The sequence below is a fragment of the Rattus norvegicus genome, chromosome 5, assembly GCF_036323735.1.
Source record: "Rattus norvegicus strain BN/NHsdMcwi chromosome 5, GRCr8, whole genome shotgun sequence".
In the NCBI taxonomy this organism is placed as follows: domain Eukaryota; kingdom Metazoa; phylum Chordata; class Mammalia; order Rodentia; family Muridae; genus Rattus; species Rattus norvegicus.
The window spans coordinates 63640652-63665735 of NC_086023.1; the positions used below are offsets into that span (position 1 = coordinate 63640652).

At 47.4% G+C, this 25084-nt stretch overlaps 1 protein-coding gene across 6 annotated transcripts in view; it reads right to left on the reverse strand.

The window, feature by feature from the left end:
* Positions 1 to 25084, reverse strand: part of Pax5 (paired box 5) — a 186597-nt gene that overhangs the window by 85868 nt on the left and 75645 nt on the right. The gene's annotated exons all lie outside the window — the stretch shown is intronic.

A 25084-nucleotide genomic window follows, 5' to 3' on the forward strand; every position in this document is an offset into this window, starting at 1 on the left:
AATTCGCTAACTTTTCAGCCGGAATGAATGGGCTGATTACACTCTGTCTTCAAGAGAAATCTTTGAAAGACTTGCTTCGAATTCAGTAGTGAAGACAGAAGTGTCTGAGAGGAACCAAGCAGCACATTCCTGTCTCTGCATCCTGACTGGAGATGCTGTGTAGCCAGCCTCCCTGCTCTTCTCTCACCAGTCTCCCTGCTCACTCTCCTCCAGCCAGCATCCTGGGTCTTCTGCCATCATTCTTTAGCTGCCGGGACAGACTGCATCCTTCCGAACTCAGACAAGATGAGTCCACCTCCCCTTACTTCGAGGCTCTTGGGTATCTGCTCCCAGCGAGGGAGGAGCGAGTGGTTCACCAGTAAGTGCCTGTAGCACAATGGACATCCAAGAGACCAAGGGCAGATAGGAGTTTTTCTCTGCCCCCCATTTCCCCTGTGCCTGCCCTACTCCTCCAGGCTGCCACACCCTGACCCCAGTGCCACCTTTAGGGCCTGTGAACTCTAAACTTTTCCAGAGAAAGAAGACCTGAGGCCTCTCTCCCAGCTGGTGCATTCCCCGCCACCTTCCTGTGAGTCCATTTTGTCCTTGGGACTCTGGGCTGTGAGCATTTGTGGGAGAGAAACTGGGAAGGGCCCCAGATGTTCTCACAGCAGCTCAGAGGCAGAGTTATGACGAGAGAAGTCATTGCCCCAGCCTCATGCCAGTGCTAGGCCTCACCTAGGTTTGTGTTAGTGAAAGTGTCATGGCTACACTTGTAGTCTCAGCTGCTTTCCTTAGCTGGAGTATGGGGATATGTGACCAATTCTGCAAGGCCACGAAAACAGAAGAGGTGTAACAGGAAGACAAGTTCTGAAGAGTAGCGCTCTCTCTCCTTTCCTCCCTAAACCCTCATGGTCAAACATCTTTAAAAACAGACAAGCAAGAGGAACAGCAAACTTTAAAAACACCCACTGATCAGGACAACAGTAAAAATGTTCCGGGGGGAGGGAGGGCTACGTTAACGAAACTGATAAAAGGCAGAAGAGGCACACAGCAAAAGCTGTTGTTTCCAGAAGTGACGTGATGTCAGGAAGTGTTGTGGCTTCCGGCCACCACGCCCAGCTGTGAGGTCACTGTGGGAAACTGCACGGAAGCTGCACGAGATCTACGTGCGTCTACAATGATCTCAAAACAAACGGTTAAATTTGTTTTCAAAAATGAAAAAAAAAAACCCAGACCAACAGGCTTTAGCATTCTGTCTCTACAAATTAAAACGAATCAATGTTTGAAAACAAACCCTTAGCTGAATGTAGACTGTGAACGACACTAGTAACTGTATCCGTCCTCTACAAAGTACTACGAGATGCGGGAACTGTATTCTGAAAGGCCTTCCTCTTCCTGGAGGTCTCTTTATTTCCCTCCTCTGTGTTCCTAAATCACGTCAGCGTGCAGACCTCTACCACACCCACATCACTCACTATTGTGCCCTTAACAGATCAGGTTCCCATCCTCCAGCTGCGGTGTCAGCTTCAAAAGGGAGTGGGGACAGGGTCCCCCTTACGTTTGTGCCAGCAGCTCCTGACCCAACTCAAAACAGAGGTGGCACAAATGTCATCAATGGACCGATGGACTGGCACAGGTGTTGTGGCTGAGCTCGACCGGTGGCTTCAGAGGGACTTCACTGTGTCAAAGGGAGAATAAGTGATGTCAACCCACTAACAGAAGTGCATGGTAAGGGGCAGGGTTGGCCTTCTAGGCTGTGGCCGTATGTGGGTCAGAACGATTCTCAGCAGAGCAAAGGGCTTCCAAGAAGACATGTGCGAAGTCGAGTGGTGCGTCTCCCCTCTGCCTGTGTCTGCTCTCTGCAACCTCAGTGCACCCTGAAAGGCTTCCAAGTGGCATGGGAAAAGCAGAGGCATCCCAGAGAGGACCGTGGGCTCAGACAGCATGCCTTCTGTCCCGGGGAGACTTTAGCAGAGAGTAATGGAGAAACCCTTCTCTTCTGGCCTCTGATAGACTTTAGGCGGGGCCCAAAGGCTCAGAGTCCAAAGGTAAGGCACCAATCTCTATCAGGTGCTCAGAGCTCTTCAAGTTTGTGCCCTGGTGATAAGGGACTCGCTGCTTCCTGAGGAGGGCAACTCTGCTACCTCACAGCCAGCCCTGAGAACAGCTCCAAGTCCTCGGAGGCCTTGGGTAAGTTCTCTCTACTCCTGGTCCATCAAATGTTCCCTGGCTTTCCCAGGCTGGTGTCTTCCTGTCTGATCCCATGCAGGGCTCCAGGGCCTCTGTCGCCTGCTCTGCACCCCTTCTCTGGCTGAGGTGTGGGTCGCTTGCTTCTGATTTCTGGGGTCTCCCTTTCCTGACTCCTCGTTTTGCTCTCTCAGACAATGGGCACTCACCCCGACTCCATTAGAAGTGGGGAGTGATTATGTATGTGACGAGAAGTAAATAAGCATTTGTTTCCTTCCGCCCTAACCTCTGTGGTATCGGCAAGCTCACAAGTGTCCCCAGACACAAACAGCAAGCTTCTCCTGACAAGGACGCCCCCACTGTCCTGACTCTGAGTCTTGGCGCATATTGAGGACTGACACCCACGTCTGGGGTCACCTGCAGGACGAGAGCCTGCAGGGCTGAAGCCGAAGATGAGAGAGAAGACTCCCTGGAGGAGTCTTGCTCACTCCAGCTCTGCTTGACTGCAGGATGATCAGTCAGTTCCAGGCTCTTAGGTGGAGATGGAAAGTTCCAGACACAAACTTCCATCTCCAGGCAGCCAAATCCCACAGCTTTCCCGTGGCAAAGCCTAGCTGTCCCATCCTGCTATAAAGCTAGCAATAAGCAGGGGTTCTTGCCTCTCAAGGAAATGCGGGACTCCTGTCTACCATGAGGCCTGAGTAGGAGGGGAAAAAGGGGGAGCCCCATCATCGGGTACCTGACATGGAAGGAGAGGAGCCACCCCAAGATGCCTAAAGTTCACCCTCTCTTATACTTCCAGCTATGAGGAGGAGAGGGAGGCTATCCTGGGACAGCTGGAACACTTCCCTTCAAAGAGACAAGTATCAGCTAGAGAGGGGTAGGGTCTTCTCCTAACTCCTCTACCAACCCTGCTGCTGCAACAGCAGGGTAGAACCCTGGTTACTCTCTCGCCCTCCCTCTGTCCCCCTCCCTCTCCCTCCTTCCCTCCCTTAGGTCAAAAGTCCTCTTCTCTGTCCCTTCCATTCCCTGTTAGAATAGCGAGTCTTGAAGGGACTGCCTCTTTGCCACCAAAGATTCCCTAGACCAAGCGGAAACTTTGAAAAACTTGAAAGCGGAAACTGAGAAAGTAACGAACACAGATCCATGGTCTACAGTTTAGAGGACCGTGCCAGATCTCAAAGAAGTCCAAACACACCTTAAATAACCTGCATGCTCTGCGAGCTTCCTGCACACACAGGGGAGGTTGCAGGTTAAAAGGCATTGATTCGTTTAATCCTCTTAGCAACCCCTCAGGGTGTTACCAACCCCCTTACAGATGATCAAAGTGAGGTACAAGTGCCAAGTACCTGATTGTGTGAAAAACACCCCCTTCAGCAGTTAGTCTCCAAAGTCCAACACCAACTGTGTGAACAGCTCTCAGACACTACCCTCAGCCCTGTCCTATCCCAGTCTCGAGCACTGAGGCTGAGGAACGCACGAGCAGGGGTAAATCAGGTGTTCCCATTCCCAAGCCCGAGTTCATTACTCTGTTTCTCTATGGCCTTGTGGTTAAGGCACTGCAGCCTGGAGCAGGAGCGCCAGAGACAAGGCCAGGTGTGACTTTTCACAGTCTTGGGCTTTCAACCTTCCTGTTGCTGTGACCCTTTATGACAGTTCCTCATGCTGTGATGACCTCCCCAACCATAAAATTATTCCATTGTTACTTTGTAACTGAAATCTTGCTACTGTTGTGGACAGTAATATAAACACTGGACATGCAGGCTCTCTGTCATGCAGCCCCTGTGTGGAGTCAGGACCCACAGGTTGAGAACTCCTGGTCTACAGCATCTTCAACAAACTGAACCTCAGTCTTCAGTGCCCACTCCTGCCTCTGCCCAAAAGCTGTCTCTCTGCCCCTCTGAAATACTCTCAGACTTGGGGCAGGGGTTTACTCAGTGCTTAAGAGCACATCTTGCTCTTGCAAAGGACCAGGATTCTAAGGACACAATTCCCAGTACCTATGCTGGGTGATTCACAACCGTCTGTAACCCGAGCTTCGAGGAATCTGGTGTCCTCTCTGGCCTCCATGGGCAATGAACTCAAATGCACCCTTCCCCACACACCACCCACATCACACACACACGTGTGCCCATAAAAATTTTAATTTTTAAATATTTAAAAAATAGAATACTCTCAGATTGGCCCAGCTACAGATGTTGCTGACTTTACCATTATTCTCTTCCTTTTTCTTAGTTTCTGTGCATGTATGCTTGCCTGTGCAAGTTTATGGGCGCCAGCTACATTCAGTGCCTTCAGAGGGCAGAAGAGGGCATTAGATCACCCGGAAGTGAAATTACAGAAGGTTATGAGCTACCATGTGGGTGCTGGGTCCAAAGCCCAGGTCCTCTGTTAGAGCAACAAGCACTCTTAACTACTGAGCCGTCTCTCCAGTCCCAATATATTCTCCATATTGATATGGGAAGCTTCTGCATGATTTGTTTGAAGTGCTTAGGGTTGAACCCATGGCTGCAGGTATGCTGGACAAGCCTTCTACCACTGAGGTATAGCCCTAGTCCTTGAAAGCTCCTATGTGATAAATGCAAAGAGCAGGCACGTTCAGAACAAATGTCAACATTAACAATTAGTCCTAACACTCCTGGGAAACAAGAAGGAAAGAGAGGGCGTGGTACTCTCAGTACCATTAAGGAAAAACTGGATGCCTGCCTCATAGCTGTCTCGTGGGCTCTGTGCTCTTCACGGAAGGTGACACACTGACTTCTACTAGAAGCTGACGGAAGGTGGGGCCAGCTGGCCTTAGGTTTTAGCAATCGTGGAGAAGCCCAAATTTTAGCTGACTTAATTGTAGCGCAGAAGTGGGCTCAGCGACCATGGTGTTTTTTGCTTATGTGCCTTCTTGTCAAGGTTAGGTTGACTTAAGAGCCTCTGATTTTCATTACACACTGCTTTGAACTTTGTAGTTGTGTGTTAATTTCATGAAGCGTGCACCTCTGAACAGGAAACAAAGTCTCATAATTATTTTCAGGGCCAATGCCTATAATTTATTTAAACAAGCAAGCCGTTTGCCTTGAGACCTTATATGTAAACAAGCACACATCTCCTAAAGGCTTGGTTTGAGCTAGCTCGAAGCATGCCTTGTCCCCCCTTCTGGTGACACTTACATTCATTTAGCTTCCTGATCTATTTCATCCACCTCTTTTCTACAGATCAGGGCTCAGACAGCACAAACACGGCAGCTAGAAACAAGCTTTGCACAAACAAAAGCTATCAAGCCAAAGGCAACCGAGAGAGGCACCTCCAATCCCTGCCTCCATCCAACAGATCCGTCCCTGAGCCCCGCTGCCGGCAAAAGTCTCCAAATATCTCATTTTCATTTCCAGAGTAGGAGGGGAGATCTGATCCTCAAATGAAAGACAAGTTTGGTGTAATAGGAGGCTGAGAAACCCAGGCAGGCTTCTCCTTGCCACCCTGTGTCAAGCTCACAAAGAGAAAAATCTTACCATCCGACATGGTTGGGAGAGTTTAATCCAAAGCTGTGCTAATTAATATCCCCGGCTTTCCAGGAGCCAGTGCCACATACGGCTGCGAGGGCAACAAGGCTGTTCTCCCTTCAATTTTATGGGAAGAACATTTTCATCACAAAGCTGCCTCCCATGCCCTCCTCTCTTGGCCAGATTAGCCTCGAGAAGGGAGCAGGGATGAGCCACCTCTCAGAACTCCTTTGCTCTCCATTAATTTTATCATTTCTGTCTCCTCTGAAAAGTTATTGGCAAGTCTCTGTGCACTTGGCCAGAGACCTTTTGACAACACTCAGGTGGTGCCTTCCTGAGTCCCCTTGTCAAGGGAAGCTTATGCATTTGTCATCAGAACAGAGGGCCTTTTCTGATATCTGCCTGGGAGGAAAAAAGCCAACCCCAATGGCAGATTTCCCACTCCCCAGTGAATGCGGATGGCTGTGGGCTTGTCCTCCTGTGAGGCCCATGTAACAGGCCCTGGGGGAAGCCCCTTTACTCCCAGACAGACGTCCTCAGTTTATACCCCATTTCTAGCCCAAACTACGAGAACCCAGGAAGGCCACGTGTCTCACCGTTTTGTTCTCAAACCCCACGTGCTCCAGGCTGCCTCTTTCCAGCCTCCTAGAGGGACCCCCAAGTCCAATCTAAGTGTCTCGGATTTACCTGTTTGTCTTTTATACATATAAATGGTTGAATTTCCATTCTTCTCCGTTTCTCATTTTCATTTGCTTCTAATATCTGCATGTAAATGTCGGAAAATAGCATCTGTAATTGGAGATTATGAAGTATGGCCAGCCCTTGACAGGCTGCTAAGGAAGATGGATTATCCTCATTTTTCTGTAAATTTTGTCAATTTTGGAATTCATAAGCTATCAACACTGATCAAAATGGGACTTCACAGCTGTGTCAAAAAAAAAAGGGGGGGTGGGGCACGAGTGAGAGCACGCACTGGCAGGAGAGCGCGGAAGCGGCGTGGACGAACCAGATTGGATGCCCAGCATCACCGGGGCCACCCTTGGTCCCCTCCCCTCACCCTGGCATCTCCCTCAGCCTCAGCTCTGGTCCCCTGGCTAAATCAAATAGCTAAATCACAAGACTGAGAGGCCGCAAATCCTCCAAGACGCCCACTCCAGCCCGGACTTAATTTATTGCCTGCACTGCCTGCCTTATTTATCCCGAGGAGCCCGTGGGTCTCTCCCCTCAGGCCTCAGAGGTGTTCACTCCTTCCAGACCATCACAGCCCACTTGAGGCAATTGTGCTGGTCTCTCTCTCTCAATTTTCCCATTACTGGGAGTAAGTACTGTTGGGACTCTGTAATAGCCCGACTGCAGCCCATATCAATAACAGATGAGGTTTAATCGTCCAACACAAAAATTATTTAGGCGCAGTAAGGACATTCAATGTCATTTGCATAATGGCATTTCTATCGCACGCACCTAACCCGTCTTGCATAAACAAGGCCTTGGGACCATAAATAATAATAAATCATGACGTCTGCACGCCTCTTGTGGTAATAGGAGCCACTCTTTGTGGAAATTATTTCAGCGGGAAATGGGCACTGTAATTTTAAAGACATGTGGCGCGGCGAGGCACGGTAAATCACGTGCATTCGCACATGAGCCCCAAGAGCAGCCTGGGGACCTGCCCTCAGCCCACAGTGACATACTGGGTACTGCAGAATACCAGGCCTCCAGGGGAAAGCATCCCAAGCCTCTAGAACAGCCACTAGAATGTGCCACTGTCCAGGAAACAGCAGGTGAAAAGGGCAGGACGCTCGGCAGGAGGGAGAATGGAATTTGGGCCCACAGGAATTCCAAGGCCTCTGTGTCAGAAGCCATCTTTGTCCCAGGAGAATGGAAGCTCCCTCAGGGCAGCTACTTTTACCCGGCCGGTTCCTTCTCATATCCTCTGTACCTACTACAGTTTCTGGAGCCTATGCTCTAGAAATGTCTGAAGATATATAATGAGAGAAGAGATCTAGTTTGTGACTGGGCCGTGGAAGGACAAGAACAACCCAGAAACCAAGCTAAAAAAAGGCAGCCAGAGGCACATTCCTAAGAAGAAGTCAACACTGGACTGGCGAGGAAGAGCTAGTCTCTCCCTGATGTGGTGACAGCAGCTCAAAAATGCCCAGGAGACTCTGTCTTACTGCAGGCAACGCACACAGGAGAGGGAGGCAGCGGCCAGCAGGCCAGCTAAGCCTAAGGCTGGCTGGGAACTCAAGCCCCTCCTGTCAGACCTGTGACCTCACCTCTCCAAGTTTTCGCTTCCCCATCTGTGGGACACACCTAACCCGGTGCCACTGCAGACTAGTCCTGAGCAGTAAACCGCAGATTCTGCGCACGCACGGTCACCATGCAGAGCTCTTCAGGAGGCCAGAAGTCAGATCAAGCGCCTGCTCAAGTCTCTCACTGTGTGTGATTTGGAACAAACATTCCTCAGCTTCCTCTGCCTGAGAAGTACCTAAAGATTAGGTTCCCACCTGCCTCCAGGCGCTACTGGGAGACAACTGCAGTTGTGTGGTAAAGCACTTTATTTACACAAAGGGTTGGCTGTCCATGGGCAGATAAACATTAGCATCTGTGAAGTGTTTAGAGAAAGGAGTTTCTCCATTGCTGCCCCAGGGTCCTCTCCAGCCACTCCCATCTCCTGACCACACCCTGAGAAGCTCATGCTTTCCTGAGCAAGTTCTAGTGGGAAGTACAAGTCAAATCTAGGGTCATCTCTGGACCAGAGAAGAAAGTACTGAGCCCAGTCACCCTGTGTGCTCAGTGAACAAGTGGAAAAGAACTGTTATGTGGTCCTGCTCTAACAGAGGGAGTATCCTACTTCCATGCCTTGAGACTTGCTCACAGAACAGCAGCAAGGGGCCTAGGTAGACATTTAACAGCAGATGCCACACTTGTTCCCAAAAATAAGGAACGAAAACAGCAATCACTACTCCATCCAGGGCCCAGCTTCTGTGGCCTTCAAGGCCTGGGTGCTCACACTGCTGGGTGTGGTGCGAGGATTTAAGGTATAGTGCCCATGAGCTCAGGAAAGAGAGGGGCTCTAGTACATGCAACCCCATCCTTTCAGCTTTATATACAAACCTTGCTTTCACCCAAATCTGCATAGTTTTGCTCAAAAGGGAAAGCCCGGAGTTTTGTTTTTAGTATTGTATCAATGCTGGTTTCTCAGTTTTGACAAATGAGCTGTGGTTAGGTCAGACATTGACATTAGGGGAAACTGGGTGAGACGTATATGGGAACCAACTGGTCTACCTTTACAGCTTTTCTGAAAACTTTCTGTAGTTTCTCCAAAATTAAAGTGCATGACATTGGGGGGGAGGGGGAGGGCAAACCTCACTCACAGGGAGAAAAGAATGAGTTAAAATCTCAACATCTCATTTCTCACTTTTCAGACTCAAAAGGCTGAGACCGTGGTATGTAGAGTCAGGTCTTTTTCACACAGGGGCATGAACCTCTTAGGAGAGCAATTTGAATCTATGTTTAAAAATTTATACTGTTCTGATAGGGGAAATAGAAAAAGAGAGGCTCCTTAGGGGAGGGAGAGGGAGGCAAATTCAGGAAGAGGAAGGGGGTGGGTGAATGACAATATGGATGTCTGAAAAAGCCACAAGGAATTATACTATTATCTATGATGTATTATAATATATATATATATATATATATATAGCACTAATTCACTGTATAAGTATGCATATATAGTTTTAATGATTTTTTTCTCATCTGGTCTGATTATTCTCCATCCTAACAAAAGCATAACGAATACCCCAATCTCAGACATGAGAAGCCCTCTTTTGATCTGTTAGCTAGGACTTTCTCTTAGAGAGTCCCAGAACCTACAGCCTACCACTGTTACCCTTGGTTAGCCCTCAAAGGTGAAAGTTCAGTTCCTCTTGCTGAAGACATTGTACTTCAGACACAGAGCCCAGAGACCTCTGAGCTGGAACTGATCTGAGAGTCTCCTCCTTGAAGACTTTTAGGGTCCCAGAAGGCACCATGCATGCTTCCAAAGGGCGGAGGCAACCAATAGTCCTACCCAGCTACAACACCTGTGAACCACGTCAACAACCAACATAGCATGAGGTATGGCACTGCAGCTAAGGCCCGGAGTGTTAACACTGAGGAAGAGGGGGCAGAAAGACTGTAAGAGTTGGAGGAGCACAGAGTTTGCTGTGAGATTGTCTCCTAGCAACATGAGAAGCTACACCCATAAAGTCTCACCAACATGACGACCCAAATATGAGCTGAACAAGAGTGACACCAGCAAACATGCCAAGCTGGATGCGGGAAAGCCCATGAGGCCTTAACCCTACACAAGGAACCATAGCAACTGAGAAAAGCTGGGAGGACAAGACATAAGGGAAGAACACATTAATTGGTTGTCTTTTGCCAATGGTCAGCTCTGAAAACATACACAGGAAACATTGCACGTACTCAACAGGTTGTATTTAGGGATATATATGTATAAACAGACATATATGCATGTAACAACAATTAGTGGAAAAAAGGCCATGGATTTGAAAGGGAACAGAGAGGGGTGTATAGGAGAGTTGGAGGGGAGAAAGGGAAGAATGGCTGTAATTCACCTACAATCTCAAAAAGAAACAAACAAAAACATTTAAAAAGATTCATAATGGCCACACACTGAGCCAGCCATCCCACCCCTGAGGACATATCCTACCAGGATATTCTCTCCCAGAGATAAATAAATATGGGAAAGAATGCTCATTACAAACCTTTTAAAAAGAAGTATTAGAAGCAACAGCACATTTCTTAAATGAGCAGAGATGCCTCACGCTGTAGAATACTATCATAATGGTTAAAACAAATAAAGCAAAGCAGGACAGGATGCATACTGGGTAGGACAGGGTGGGTGCAGGAGGATCAATTGTTCAAGACCAGTCTCATCTACATAGCAAGTTCAAGGCCAGCATGGGCTACATGAGACCCCGTTTCAAAATTTAAAAAAAAAAAGGAAGAAAAAGAAAAGCAACAGCATTGTTTTTGTTTTCTTACATTCTCTCTCTCTCTCTCTCTCTCTCTCTCTCTCTCTCTCTCTCTCTGTGTGTGTGTGTGTGTGTGTGTGTGTGTTAGTGACACAGCATGCATGATGTGAGGTCAGAGGACAACTTGCAGCAATCAGTTACCTTCTTCTGCCATATGGATTCTCTGTTTCAAACTCAGGTGGTCAGGCTTGGTGGCAAGTGACTTTGCCCCTTAAGCCATCTCACCAGTTCCAAGAAGCAGTATTTAATTTGTGTGGAGCAATGCTAAGAAATACTCATTAACAGAAAACAGTAAAAATTCGCCTCTGTACAGAGCACGCTACCATCTGTTTTCCGAAGGAGGAGGTGATGGTGGTCATGCTTACCTGCATAAAGTACCTGCACAAGTGTGCTTACGTGCATAAGGTACCTGTACAAGTGTGCTTATCTGCATCAGGCCTGCACAAGTGTGTTTACCTGCATAAGGCCTATACAAGTGTGCTTACCTGCATAAGGCCCTACATAAGTGTGCCTTCCTGCATAAGGCCTGCATAAGGCCCTGTCAACTCACTACCTTGGGTAGGGAAGGGGATCCTGAGGATTTATAGGCACTCCCCTATAATTATCCCCTCGCCCACACTCCCATAAGCCTGTAAGCAGCCCCGAGGAAACTTACTGAGTCATCAAAGACTAAAACTGAACTAAAGCAAAATGTAGAAGTAGAGGAGGGGCAGGCTGGGAAGAGGAAGGGATCAACAGGTGGAAGGAGCAAGAGAGGATGATGGGGATTGGATTAGACACAGGCTGGGTGTGGTGGCACACACTTTTAATCCCACACTCAGGAGGCAGAGACAGGTGGGTCTTCGTGAGTTTGAGAACAGTTTGATCTGTATAGCAAGCTCCAGGCTAGCCAGAGACCCGATCTCAAACAAACAAACACCCAGTGTGATAGGGGATGGGGGTGTGAGAAAGAGAGAGACAATATCATAATAAAGTCTGTTTTATATATGATTAATATGTGTTAATAAAAACTTTAAATGAAAAGGAGAGTTATTGATAGAGTCTTAAATACAATTTGCATATGTTCTTTGCCCTCATCAAAGTATGGAATTTATACACTACTCAACTTAAAATGGGCGTGTGTCCTAAAAGACCACTGTGAACTGAAACTAACAGGAGTCAAAGTCATTCAATGCTCTACTCCACCAGACACCCCGGCTTGCCCCGCTTGCCCTAAGAGTGCTCAGAACACTTCTGGTGCCTGCACTTAGGTAAAAGTGTCCATTGTAGAGCCCATTTTACACAAGAGCACTCCAGTTCTCAAGCGCTAATAGAAGCAGACCAAAATCTGCCTCTGTACCTTCACAGATTTAGAAAGCTCTAGGTCAGGGGCCATCTGTGCCCATAAATACTTGCATGCCCATTAAAAACAGACTTCTGGAGTATTTGCAGACCAGAGTTCACTGGTCAACCGGTGGTTGCTCAGGAAACTTTCTCCTTGTTTTTGAGGGCCTCACTGGCCTGGAGCTGGTAGGTAGGTTACTCTGCCCCCAGGGATCTTCCTCCCAGTGGTCTGGCTTTTTCATGCATTCAGAGGATTGAACTCAGGTCCTTGGACTTATGCAGCAAACGCAGAAGTGTCCCTCACTCCCTCACCCCATAAACAGTCTTTAAGAAATACAGAAGCAACTAATAACAGGGCTATCTCCTGGAAGCAAAATAATAAATAAATAAATAAATAAATAAATAAATAAATAAATAAATATTAAAATTAAAAGAAGGTAGAGTGAGAAGGAGAAAGGAGGGAGAGACTTCTCTTTGTTTGTTTGGTTGGTAGGTAGGTAGGTAGGTAGGCTGGTTGCTTTTGAGACAGGGTTTCTCTGTGTAGCCCTGGCTTTCCTGGAACTGACTGTGTAGACCAGGATGACCTCAGACTCATAGAGATTTCCTGCCTCTGCCTTCTGAGTGCTGGGATCAAAGGTGTGTGCCACCATCACCCAGAGAGACGTATATTTTATGTAATTTTTATTGTATGCATTTTGTAGTATTTGAAACTTTTGTCGTTTTGTACACCTACCCCCTAATGTGCTTTTAATTTTTTTTTGAGTTTTTGAGACAGGGTCTTACAATATAGCCCAGGCAAGTCTTGAACCTGCAGTATTCCTACCTGCCAGAATTATGGAAGGACATCACCACATCAGCTAAAAGTTTAAAAGAAAATAAAACTGTTATATAGGTAAGTGGCAATGAGCAAGTGCCATGTGGACTGGAACTGAGCCATAGTTGTGGCCATGTGTCCTTGAGGACCCCTCTGTCTCGATACCGATCGACTCACCCAGTCTGGCTGGCACGGGTCTGCAGGACAATGTGCTCAGCAGTGGGCACCTAGTATGTGAATCCTAGTATGTGCTCAGGAGCCCAAGGGAAGAGCCTAGGCTCTCTCATGGATCTACCCTGCTGCTCCAGATAGTGTCTGAGCTGGATGGGATTTGGGGTTATCGTTCCCACCTCCCTGGGTTTTGGGTGAGAAATAAAGGGAAGCAGTGTTCTGGGGACAGTGCACGAAGTCAGGTTTCAAGGAAAGCAGCACCTGCTGATGAGACGCACCAAGACATGTTTCTGGGTCTCTCTGGGTCTCACTTCATCAGTAGAATGAAAGCAGCAGTTCCCACTCTTCTGTCTTGGGTGTGGTCCCACCTCCCCACTTCCCGAGGCAGAAACTGAGCGCAGAGTGTCGTGACCACACAGCACAGTTTCGTCCTCAATGGAGATGCCACTCATACCCGAGCTGGAGGCAGAGCTCTCGGCAGAACAGCTGCTAGGCATGGTAGAACCTGGTATTCCCCCAAGTGGGGGAGCACGGAAGGACCAGTCGTGGTGAAAGATCATCACCAACTGGTCTGGACTTGCCTGGTGAGGCTAAGAGGGCCTCTGTAATTTAGCAGAGATGGAGAAGTCCCACCAGCCTTGTTTCAGAGCCTTCATTCTCCACACTGAGCACCCATTGTCCCACTCAGGGCTTTTTGCTTCCTTGGGCAGGGTCTATCCCAGTTCAGATGCCCCAGCTCTGATAGTTCCGTTTATTCTTCTCCAGCTCCGTTCTCCCTGCCCCAATTCCACAGATCCACACTCCTTTCTCTGCATTCCCTGTCACATGACCATGATCACATGACCTTGTAGGACTCTGGTTTGTCTACAGGGCAACTAAGCATGCATTCCCAGAGACTCGGCCTTGAGGTGGGTGCAGGTCAAAGGTGTACCCAGATATCCCACAGTGCCCACCTGACTGGCTCATAGCATCCCCACAGGCAGTGGTTCAAGTCCCATTTCCTATTCCTCATTTCAAATGGCTACCACTGGTCTCCAGAGCATTATCCTGGAGGCTTACACCCCTAGAGCTACCTTTGAAAGCCAAAACTTGGTCTTACGGCGAAGCATTTGCTGCCTTCAATGTTCCTGGAGACGTAGCTGAGTTTGTGAGTTAGTTCAACCCCCACGCACTCACACGGACACAAGCCACACCTTTGCAGATGACTGAGTAGGAGGGAAAGAGTTCAGAGCACAGTGTGGTTAGTGAGGGTAAATACTATCTCAATAAAATCTTCATAACAAAAGTCCCTGTACAATAGACAGAGAAAGCAGAGGGACCAACAAGTCCCAGAGTCACTGTCAAGTTTGTTAACTCTGCCTGGTCCCTTGCTCATTTCTGCTGTCCTGGAAAGGGGGAGGGAGCTCCCATCATGAACGAAGAGTGCAGAGAGGCATCAAGGGGAAAAGGAAAGCCCAAAGCAGAGCCTAAAATGGGACCAAGGAACCAGTGAGATGACTCATCAGGTAAAGGCACTCACTAGTCACCAAGCTTGACAACCAGGCTTGGTTAGATACCCAAGATTCACGGAACAGACACCTGCAAGTTGTCCTCTGACCTCCACATGTGCACACATACAAGATAAATATGGTATCATTTTAAAGCAAGACCAATAATAACCATAGCCAGCAATGAATACATGCAGCATGGTAGACATAGTCCCTCTGTTTCACAGAGATTCTCAACTAAACCTCGCACACCTCGAGAAAGCTGGCTCCTGTGATGTACCTTTTGTAGACAAACCAAGACTTAGCTAGGCTACTCAACACATCCAAGATCCTGCGGTTGTTTTTTGGAGCTGGAATGGAGCCCACACACTCGTCTCCCTCCTCACACACCTAAGACCAAGATCAAATGAGAGGCTTATGATGTTGATGCAGGAGAAGTCACACTTGGTCCTCACTGCCACCTGGAGAAGAGAAACCAGCTCTTCTCAGAGCCCACGAGAGATGAGCTGTGTGTTACTTAGCGCTCTCTGGCTTTCTCTCAGTCCAGTCATTACTGTTTTCGGGCCTTCTAAGAACCAACTGAGGCTTTTCTGGGTGCACTCTACATGGTGATTTCCATAGATGGCTTCCACAGATGGAGTCAGGGGTCCCCTCAGGTGCAGCTCTGAAAGTGACACTAAGGGCAACATCCAGGTGGCCCAGGCACCCAGCTGAAAGATTTTACAATAAGTGGGAAACAGAGAGGATGACACTGCCCAGAAATTTTCCCCAGGTCTCATATGCATGAATCAAAGTAAGCCTCTGTGTCTTCAGGTAGATAGGTACAGACCTGGCTAGGTGCCATCTTGGAAAGCCACGTAATCTAAAAGCAACCTAGGCTGAAGCCACCCACAGTCAACAACCAAAGAGTGTCCATAGAAACAGTGTCTTGGAGCCTCTCCAGCACAGAGCTACAGACGAGACCTTAGAATCCTTACCCATTTAGCCCTGTCAGAAGCCTATGATCTGGAAGACACTTGGGACACATGTAACCACACTCCTGTCTCTGCCATAAAAAGAAGCAAAGGAAATAAAACTCCCTCCCTTTGGGTAGCTGGCTTTGACCAGTGCTGCTGCCAGGATCTTCCTACAAGGAATTGATGTCAAGAAAAACAAACCAAGCAGATGGTCAGGAGGGATTGTTATTTATAGACCAGTTCAAACAGAAAATATCAACTTTTATTTTAAGAGAGTAAAGTCACAGCTATTCTTTCTAGAAAATTCCGTCCACTGGTCCAATTCTCTCAGACACTGGTGGAATAAGAAAACACACCCAGTTTTCAAATCTCAGCACCACAACCTCCTAAGTTTTTGGACCATTAGAAAGTTACTCAGTAACTCTAAGAAGTAGGATACTCCCTATTCTGTAAAGTTAAGGTAACAAATGTTTCTCCACCCCAGAGGGCTGGGAAGGCATCACACAGTTAGTGTATCAAAGCACTTAGACCAAGGCTTAGCACCGTGACTGCTCGGTTACCATAAAGCAGTGTGATCAGGTGCAAGACAGCATCTAACTCTGAGTATTCCACACAGGAACACGCACATACACCTCACCCTGTAGGAGAAGTATGTCCACATACACAGCACCCTGAAGTACGAATTGTATACTCACATTTGCAGCTCCATAGAAGAAAGAATTCACACACTCACACCATCAAAGAGAGGATGCTGGCAACCCCTGCTCCACCAGGAAGTGACTCTCCTAGCGCTGAGACTCTTTGGGGCCATGGCTGCAAAATGCTTCCAGAACACCACGAGGCAGGTATGATCCATGATGATCCATGCATTCCTGCATGTGTTTCCCGGAGTGCAGGTGAACCACCTAAATTTTTAAGCCAAGGAACCGCTCCTTGAGAAAGCCAGGGATCTAGAGAAATCCAAGCTTCCCTACAGTAACGCAGAACCTGTTTTCAGGCCCACTAGATTGAAATCCCTGGAAATAATTACCCCAAATCTACCTCAGAGGTGGATAAAAGGACTGGTGCTGGCTTCCCCATATGGTCTTCTGCTAGCTAACCTGCTCAGTCCAATATGAGATCCTCTGTGAAGGTCATGTCTGTCTCCAGAGTGTAGACAAAATGCTCCGACTGGAAAAGAAGCCGGGCACTGGTCACAAGAACCTCTGTGGATTAAAGTCATATTAGCTTATCTAGAATTTTCTGGTAGCTGGGCCACATCCCGGAAGACACTTGAAGCAAGTTTTTCATCACTAGGCAGGCCTGTGACTGACTGTGAGAGCCTATGGCCCACTTCTGTACTTAGCTTCTCACCCCCCACAAGAGCACAGAACGGTGAGCCTGCTGATGCAAGCAGGGCAAAGGTTACTTTTTCCAAATTCTAAATATTCATGCTGGTCTCTCTGTGTCTGTGTGTGTGTGTGTGTGTGTGTGTGTGTGTGTGTGTGTGTCTGTGTGTGTCTGTGTGTGTCTGTGTGTGTCTGTGTCTGTGTGTCTGTGTCTGTGTCTGTGTGCATGTGCACGCCCACGATTTATACACACCATGCACACACCCCACCACTGAGCTTCTCCCTTAGTTCCTAAAGAGAATCAAAACTGCACCCCTCCCAAAATATCCTAACTAGAGATTCTCCCAGGCGATCAAAGACACAGGTAACAAGGGAGGCTTTCTCCAGATGTCCCATATTCTGCAGTCTGGTACCCAGATCCCATCGTAAGTGCATTCCTAGAAATGAATGTGCTTGCTCCTTAAAGAATGTCCCATAGCAAAGCCACAGCAGATTCAAATGGGATCTCAGGAGCCACGAGACTACACTCAACGCTCTGAAGCTAAAAGAAGAAAAGACCTTCCTGCAAGGGCTCGTTCCAGGATTAAATCTGATGATGCAAAGTAATTAGCTGTGTTCACAGTCCAGATTGCACACACATATGTATTATTTTATTATGTGTATACTTATGGACAGATTAAATACGGTATATTGAACACGCATGTGTAGTAAAGGGAACTTTGCAGAATCATCACCTTTACCCTGCTGCACCCCTCGCTCTAGCCACCCGGATCCCCATTTTCAGATAGCACACTTATTTCTAAGCTATATTTGTTAATCATCCTTTCCCCCTTTCCTTTCCACGTGGCAACCCCTACCCACTGTCCTCCTCGCCACTTTATGCTCAGTCCCCCAGATGGTAGACTGGGGCAGGCAGAAGCCCAGTCTGTATTGTTCAGACATTCTCTGAGGGCATCAAAATATGGATCAGTAATACCTGAGTGTCTCCTGAGTACAGGGTTCCTGGTGATTCCAACACCAGGCTGATCTGGAGTTTTTCCTCAGGGCCCTGCTGTGTGGCAAGCAGTAGAACCTGAGTATGGGTGACACTGAGAAGTGTCTCTGGGAACACGCTCCCTCCCTTCCACCATGAGCTATAATCCAAGCTCTACTGGTTGGTCCCTCAGAATCCCTTGTCTGAGTTTGTAACACCTCTTCCCTCCGGTTGAAGAAAACCCAACTCCTGTCCTGTCTTTCCTTTCTCCAAAAAGGAAGCAGGAATGCGCTTGTTTGCAGAACTCCTTGTGTCCAACCAGAGTTAATAATTTACTACAAAGGTTTCTTAGCTCCTCCAGCAGGAGTCCTAAAAGTGATACAAATTGTTATTTTGATTGCTTTAACGGGGTTTCCTCTAGAAGCCTGAGCTCATTTGCCTGTGCAATCTGTACACTGCATAATCTGTAGCCAATGAAGGCAGAGAGAGTCTGGGGAGAGGAAAGTTTCCGCCACTCAACAGCACAGAGGCTCCGCCAGCACAGGCACATGGTACCTCTGGACCAGCGGTCCTCTCCACCCCAGTTCTGAGCACTCTAACCCCCTGATGCAAACCGGATCCTAACCCACCTTGCCCTGCCGATGGGATTTCCAGTGCCTGTTCCTGGGCTCTAGGACCTAGACCTGGGCTCTAGGACCTAGAGTCCTGCTGAGACCCTGTGACAAAGGTGTTGTTATTGTCCCTATGTTAGATATGAAATTGAGGTCAAAGCATCGGTACTCTGAGTATGTTTAAATACCTTTATCCACAAAGGTAGAAAAAGGAATCCTTGCCAGAAAGTGACAATAACCAGTGATCAAACCGAAGAACAGGAGGCTCCCCCAGAACATGCAGGTAAATCTGTGTCTCTTCCCGGAAGTTCACATCCAATGTAACAAACAGGTTGCAACATTGTTGTCAGGTCTCTGCTAGCCTCTCCAATGGAAGGCAGGCCTCCCTTTTGTCCCTAAGGCTATCTGAACAAGGCTGGGGGCTGGAGGCTCCTTGCTCAGTGCCTCATCTAAGCTACACATTACTGTCTCTATAGCATCTCCTTAGGTCTCCACTCACCTGTCCATGGCCATCTTCTACAGCTCTCACACATATGACAGCTCCAGCTTTCTCCAGACCTCCCACTCCGAATTCACCTGCCCTAACTTCCCTGACTCACTGCTCTAGAGACACATGTCTCAGCAGCCTGACCACGGGCAGGACCTCACTCTGCCATGGCCCACACCTCTAATAGCTCAAGCCCTGAGCTCCTCTGAGGATACCCTGCCTCCTTAGCTTCCTTTCCTGCTCTTCTCCCGGAGTCCCCTCTCTGCTGGGAGCCCAGAGACCCACTCTATGTCCTAAAGGACAGCCTAAAATGACAATCTTGCCAGTCTCCTTGGGGACCCCAGGACTTCCAGGTTCATCTCAAATACATGGACACCAGGCTGCAGCAGGCGCTTGGCCCTCAATCCAGAACACAGGCATGACTAACAAATCCATTTTTCCCCCAAGATGAAAGACAGGAGTTGCTTCTCCCTGATTTCTCCTGAGGCCCTGGTGGTTCTGCCCCTCCTGAGTTAGACTAAACCCTCAGTAGCCACTGGGATTTCTTTTCTCCAGCCAAGACAGCTCCAGGTCCTTGAGTGACAAGTTGGAGGTGATGTGTGCAGCTGTCAACACTGGAACTGTGGGGAGGCAGGTTAGACGAGGTGCAGGAAGAAAGCCCTTTGGTTTTGTTTATTTTTGGCTTATTGTTTGGAATTTTTGCAAGCACTGTGTTCCTTCTGTCTTGCCTTTTTCTGAGTTGAGAACTTAATCATTAGATTTTTCCCTTTAAAAAAAAAAAAAGGATCTGGGGGCTGTAGAGATGACATAGCAGTTAAGAGCACCAGTTGCTATAGCAGAGGACCAAGGTTTGTTCCCAGCACACACTTCGCAACCATCTGTAACTCCAGTTCCAGGGAATCTGACGCCCTCTTCTGGCCTCTGAGGGCACTGCACACACATAGCACAAACATACATGCGGGTAAACAGACAAATGGATTTTACAGATGTTTTCCAGGCCAAGATCCCCTCCAGGCGCTGTTTTGGCTTCAGGCTCAGCTGTGGGGGAGGGCATGGCTAGAGACTCTCATCTCTTCTGTTTTTCGGCCAGGATTTCAAATTTTTGACACATGGTTCTCCCCTGCTCCCCCAACAAGTTTATCATGGATGTTTCTGGGTTTGTTTTTGTTGTTGTTTTGAGCAAATAAAATATAGATTTATTAAGAAAAACTCACATGTACAAGGGACTCCAGGGAAGAAATACCTTGTTTTGTTTTAATTACCTTTCCAAAAATAAGATAATTACATCTACTCTGTGTGTGTGTCTGTGTGTGTGTCTCTGTGTGTCTCTGTGTGTGTGTCTCTGTGTGTGTGTGTCTGTGTGTGTGTCTCTGTGTGTCTCTCTGTGTGTCTCTGTGTGTGTCTGTGTGTGTGTCTCTGTGTGTCTCTGTGTGTGTCTCTGTGTGTGTGTCTCTGTGTGTGTGTGTCTGTGTGTCTGTGTGTGTGTGTCTCTGTGTGTCTCTGTGTGTGTCTCTGTGTGTGTGTCTGTGTGTGTGTGTCTCTGTGTGTGTGTCTCTGTGTGTCTCTGTGTGTGTGTCTGTGTGTGTGTCTCTGTGTGTGTCTCTGTGTGTGTGTCTGTGTGTGTGTGTCTCTGTGTGTCTGTGTGTGTGTGTCTCTGTGTGTCTGTGTGTGTGTGTCTGTGTGTGTGTCTGTGTGTGTGTCTCTGTGTGTGTCTCTGTGTGTGTGTGTCTGTGTGTGTCTGTGTGTACATGTGCATTTGTGAGTATTAAGTCACAAGATGGGAATCATTTAAAAAGTGTAGAAATTAGTTCCATTCTTCTACCATGTAGAGAAGTACCCAGGATGGGACACAGGTCACCAAGCTTTAAGCATCTTCACCCACAAAATCATGGCACTGGAACTTGATTTGAACCTTCAAATATATTTCCTTTGAACTGTACATTCTTTTTAAATGGTTTGTTTGTTATTATTTTATGTGCATTGGTGTTTTTCCTGATTGTGTGTCTATGTGAGGGTGTTAGATCTCTTGAATCTGGAGTTACAAGACAGTTGTGAGCTGCCACGTGGGTGCAGGGAATCAAACCCTGGTCTTCTGGAAGGGCAGCCAAGCTCTTAACTGCTGAGCCATCTCTCCAGCCTCACAGACTGTGCACTTTTAATTTCATTGCACTGCGATCAGAGAACGTGGTCTCGGCGGTGGCTACTGGGATTGCTCAGACTTGCTGTCCCAGCTGGAGACTGGTCACTCCAGTAAGTTCTGTCTCTGTTCCCAGTCTGCCCCGTTTCAAGAGCCCGTGGTTCTGCTGTGAGCTGCTCATTGAAGCTCCTTCACCACATTTCCAGGTCTTACAGACAACCCCGCTGCATTTCGTCAGCATGAGCCCTTGTTAAAGTGATATCTTCACAAGATATCATTGGATTGTTAACTTGTAATTTTTACTTCTGCTATTTGAAACCCTAAGAATAAGAGTGTAGGAATTAAGATTGCTCTGGTATCTTCCTAGGAATTGTTTTTGTTATCATTAAACAATGACCCATTTGTCCTTGAGGAAGTTTGGGAGTTTAGAATCTCTGTCCTGCGGTGATGACATCAGGTGACTTTTCCGGCTAGCATTGATGGGTCTATAACGGTATAGGTACTATTTCTGTATAGCATCTATGATTACTCAAATTCTTTCTGTTCCATCCTGGTTTGTGTTGTTTTCTGTAAATAGCATGTTTGTATGCTTTAGTTATTTTATATCTTATTATCTGGAATTTTTATCTTGAATATTGCCATATAGTTTTATTCCTTATAATCACCAGCTTTTAGTTTATGTTGTGTTTCCCTTGTGTCCTTTCTCCTCCCTGCCTTCCATTGAATTCCCAGAGAATTCTTGTGTTCCTCTTTGTGTCTTCTGGTTCGGAAGCCATGTGTCCTGTCACACACAATGACATGTATTACTGGGAACCCTGAATTTACCCCTGTAGCATCCTACGTGGGGACACGTTTGCCTTTTACCTGGTCAGTATGAGGGTTTGGAATGCTGTAACTTAAATCACCCACCTGTCAGGACTATGTCATGACTATCTCTTTTCCTACTTGTTTATAAATCCCCCCCAAACTAGCCATGTTTTTGACAGACAATAGAACTTCCTGAATAATCCACTTAGATTATCCATAATTCATCAATACATTGGTTTCTGTGACTTCTTAAAACCTCCTCTCTCCTTCTGTGTTTTGTGTCTTTGCAGACAATGCGTTGCGTGCCCTGGCTTCTCTTAAACACTCTGCCCTTTGCCGTCCTTCAGTGGATACACTCAGACCACTTACCCTGGGGTGATTTTTAATAGGGCTGGATTAATATCTACTCTACGGCTCTCTATTGTGCGGGATCGGTCTCTGCTTCATCCCCCCTGACTCGCCCCACTTTACTGCTCCCATGACCCCATTCTGTTTCTTCTGTTAGCATTTCACTTGTACTTTTTACAAAGTTTTACAAACTACACTACTGTCCCTGGGATTCGTGATACATGTTTATATCGCTAAGTCTACCTCCAAAATGGCATTTTTTCTCTTCATCGTGCGTACACTCCCCACTTCCTCCTGCCCCCAGGACACTGTTGCAGTTCATTTCCTGTATCTATTTATAGTAGTCCCCACTACCTAGTGTTACTATTGTTGATTCATGGTTTTCGGCCAGTTAAGAATAATAAAAATACAGGTTTTATTTCATCTTCTCGTTCATGTTTCTCTGGCTGCCTTCTTCGCACAGCTGAATTTTCTGGATCATGCCCCTCCCTGTCAAACCCTCAAACGTTCCCTTTCCAATGTTTTTAGATTTATTGACTTTACTGAATGTGTGTGTTTGCCCTGCGTTGTGCACATCGCATGTGTGCAGTGCCTGTGGAGGTCATGAGGTGACGTCAGACCTCCCTGGAACTAGACTTACAGACGGTTGGGAGCCACCACACGGGTGCAAGAGTAACAAGATGCTCTCAACCTCCACACCATCTCGCCCGCCCCTTCAATAACATTTTTATTAATTCTTTGAGAATTTCTAACTTTTCTTATTGTCTTAGTTTCTTATTTCGATCATATTAAGCCCCACTCCTCCCCGTAACTCCTCCCAGATCCTCCCCCTCCTCCCTACCCCGTCCACTTCATATCCGTTTATGCTTTGTTTGGTTTTTAATGCCCCTTTAACTCCAATTTGTGCTGCCTCTGCTTCTGCTCCTGGGTTGGGGCCGTCCACTGGAGCGGCTGGCTTATCAGGAGGCACAACCTTAAACCCTTAGCACATTAAATATCAAACCCCATTCTTCTGTTTACATAGTTTCTGACCAGAACCCATTGTAATTCTTTACTTCCTTCCTCTAATAACATGGTGGATTTTTATTTCTATTTTACTTGTCTGTCTGTCTGTCTGAGACTGGGTCTCCCTGTACAGCACAAACTGACCTCATACTCGGAGAGATCTGAGTACTTTGATTAAAGGCACGCACCACAGTACCTGGAGATGCGGTAGGCTTCTATTTTCTCATCTCTTTTGTGAGTTTTGTCTTTGATCATCTGACATTCAACTGAGACATGCGTCCACATAGATGTCTGGGTGTTTGTCGTGGTTGGGGTTCTCTGAGATCCCTGCATCTGTGGGTTAGTCTCCCGTCACTCACTCTGGGAGATGCTTGGCCATTTCAGATACTTATGCATTTTTCTCTCCTCACGCACCCATTACACATATGCAGCCCCTCTTTAAACGTCTCCACAGTCAGTCAGGAGTATGTTTTTGTCTTTCCCCCCTCGCTCTGCACTTCGGGTTAGGGGCTTCCTGCTAATGTGTCTTCAAGCTTTGTTATTCCTTGCCAAGCTTCGTCCAGTCTTTCGAGGAGCCCGCCTGAGGCGTTCCTGACTTCCGTTCCTTTTTACCTCTGGTGTTTCCTTCGAGTCGTCCCATAATTTGCTGTTGTCCACGTTTTGGCTGCCTCTTTTGTCCATTCGGCCAATTAACATATCAGTTATACCTAAATTCTCTAATGTGTCCAAAATCTGTGCCTTGTGGAGCCCCTCTTGTGACGCCTGCCTTCTCTCTTCTGGCTTTGCTTTCTCTTGCCTATTTTTGTTGTTGTCAACACAATGCCCATGAGGGGTTGGGGCTATCCCTCAGGAGTACGATGTCTGTACCCGGGGTCTGAGGGTTCGGTCTCCACTCAGGAGAAGGTCCTGAAGTGCACATGTGACACATCGATGTACTAGGGATGCAGCGAATGGGACTTCAGACTTTACTCGAAGTGTTCAGTGTTTACTGCAAGATCTCTAGCTCTGGTGTTTCAGGCTTCTTCAGAGTCTGTAGCAACCATTTATTTACCCTGTGACCTCGGTTCTCTCGGTTCTCCAGAACGTCTGTTTATTTTCCGAGCATTCAGCTTTGTCTATGAAGATGGGAACGGCATCTTCTAAACTCTGGGAGCTGAGACTGGGAGCCTCTAATAAAGGCCTAGACAAGTGTCACTATCTCTTGGGAGTGCGGAGTATGTGTAGGTGCCTGGGCAGCCGGAAGTGAACCTCGGATGCCATTCCTCCACCCACCCTAGGACAGGGTCTTTCTCTGGGTCTCAGGGCTCTCCAGATTGGTCTGACCTGGACGGCCAGTGAGCCCCAGACGTCCACTGCGTCTCCACCTCCCCAGCACTGGGATTGCACGCGCACGCCACTACACGTTTTGGGACTTTGTGCGTTTGTTGTGCTGGTGATGATTGGACCTGAGATCTCGGGCAAACCCTGCACGGCCGAGCTACACCTCAGCCGGCACGTGCAGAAAGTGGGTGCTTAGGATAAGTCTAGGCGTTTATGGTACTGTTTCCTCCACTTTTTAACCTCTCTGCTGTGTTTCTAGCTCCTCAACTCCTGTCTTCCAAACCATTAATTTTCTATTCAGCTGCTTCTTAGCAGGCATTTACTCTGTCAATGAACTTTTAATTCTTGTGGGTAACAACCACTTTTATTGCAAGATACAGTTTTCTAATCTCTCTCTCTCTCTCTCTCTCTTTCTCTCTCTGGATGTTTTGTTTTATGGTGGTTTCCAATCCTATCATTGCTACACCCCCTTTATAGTTTCTTTGAATTATCTGTTATCTTCGGTTCTTGGAGTCCCTGGCTGTCCCCTCACTTATGTTATTTTGCAAGGTTTACAGATTTTAAATTGTGAGATCATTTTTAGTAGCTGTGACTTATTCTGTAGGGGTGGGGTGAACA